Raw genomic sequence first — 2,100 nt, 5'->3', positions numbered from 1 at the left:
TTAAAAATCCGCAACAAATTAAAATATATTTAAATTTATTTACGAATTTTCTCTCTTTTACATTTAGAGTTGCCATGCTATTCACACTTTCTACGAACAAAAATCATGGGCAAAATAAATCATGAAATACAAAAACAAATAATATTTCATTTGTTTTTTATCTTTATTTCGGAATATTTTTACTTATTCTTGTATGTAATGAATCGATTTTATCCATTTTCATTAGGCTTCATTCTTGGGCCAAAAAAGAGTGTGTGCTAAATTTCATCAAATTATCTTGAAAATTGCGATCTGTACCTTGCGCACAAGGTTTACATGGACAGCCAGACGGACGGACATAGCTTAATCGATTCAGATTCCTATAAATTTATGTAGAAAGATTTGTGCTCATAAAAAAAAACTTATTTATGTCGAATTTCAGAGCTATATTCGTATTTCATTACTTAACTGACATTTTTAAAACTGTTTAATAAGAACCCAGAATATATTTATGATCAATATTTCGATGTGTTTCAAACGGAATGGCAAAATCAATATACCCCAAATCCGCAAACGCAGCCACTAAGCATTTAATTTTGCATTTTCTCTTGGAACCAGAACAGAAACGCAATCGTACCACGGGTTTGTATTTCTACTCTTTATTAGGCATGGATTATTTTTAGTGTACTCTTACGTGGTGTTAAGTCATGAGTTAATATTATCGAATTTTGTTCTAATGTTCGGACTTTGTTCTGTATACGTATCTAATATTACAAGTTCTTCTCTTTGTTTGTTAAAAAAACACCTGAATGACCTATATGTATGTATGTATGCTGTTATACACTATTTTTTAAATAATTACCTTAATAACAAGTTATAACTCAAATGTATATCTATTAGATACATTTTTAATTATCAACACCCCAAAAAAGGAAACTGTTTTTAAACGTTTTAAATAAAGACATTCAAAATGTTAATGATATTATAGTTTGAATTAATTATAAAACAAACTTTATTTTACATTCATTTATATTACTACTAAGATACGTACCTTTGTATGTATGTGTGCATTTGCACATAAATTTTTGATAAATTATTAAATTAACACCCTAAAATTCCTAAATGACAACTTAATTTCCGTTTTGAAATAATTATTTCAAATGTTACACTCACACACACACACACAAAAAACTAAGAAAAAACACCTTGAAATGAAAAATAGTACAAATTCTTAAACTAATTTCAACATTTCCCTTAAAAAAACAAATTTATCTATAAATAAAATTTCAAGTGCAAAAATTTAAACTAATCTTTTTATATCTTACAGCAGTTGAAGTTAGGAAATTTTTTGGAAAATGCAATCATTAATCAAAATGATGTGTCCAGGCGCCTTCAAGAGTTTGTTAATGTAGTTGTTGGTTTTCTCTGTACAGTTTAGGAAATTTGTAACAATCACCTGTAATATTGGCCAAAAAAAATAAATAACAAATGAAAGAAATAGAAAAGGACGACAACAGTTTTATTCCTTTGTTCTTTTTTAAAGCCAGCAGGAGTTTGTTTGTTGAAAATACAAAAAAAAAAATGTTTAAGAATATTTTATGAAAATTAATGATAATGATGAATCGTTAAATCTTTTTTTGATATTTTCATACACTTAGAAAATTTTATGTGCTGTTTATTAAAAGCTGGATTTGAAACTCTTTCTTAAGTTTATTGTATTAATAGTTTTCTTAGTATTTTTAGACAAAAAAAATATATAATTTTCATCAGCTTCAGTGGCTTTACAAATCTTCTTATTGGCACTCCCATCTTTCTTTCAAGTGTATCCTTTGTAGCTTTGCCACACTTATAAAATAAATTTAAAAATAAGTAATAACAAATGCACTCATTCTCTTTCAAATAAAATTGTTGGCGGCATCTATTTGTACTGGACGAATATAATATTCAGTTATTCAGTTGTTGGCCAAGTCAAATTGGTCATGAATATGTTTTTTCTTTCATACTTTTTTTTCGTTTTTAATTCATTTTGCATTTCGCCCAAAGACAATTACACTTTCAGTATACATATATCGGTGTGTATATACAAGTGTATGTATGTATCTATGGGTGTATGTCTTAAAA

Source organism: Lucilia cuprina, chromosome 3, assembly GCF_022045245.1.
Source record: "Lucilia cuprina isolate Lc7/37 chromosome 3, ASM2204524v1, whole genome shotgun sequence".
Lineage (NCBI taxonomy): Eukaryota > Metazoa > Arthropoda > Insecta > Diptera > Calliphoridae > Lucilia > Lucilia cuprina.
The sequence above is the reverse complement of the archived record's forward strand: the minus strand, read 5'-3'. Positions refer to the sequence as shown.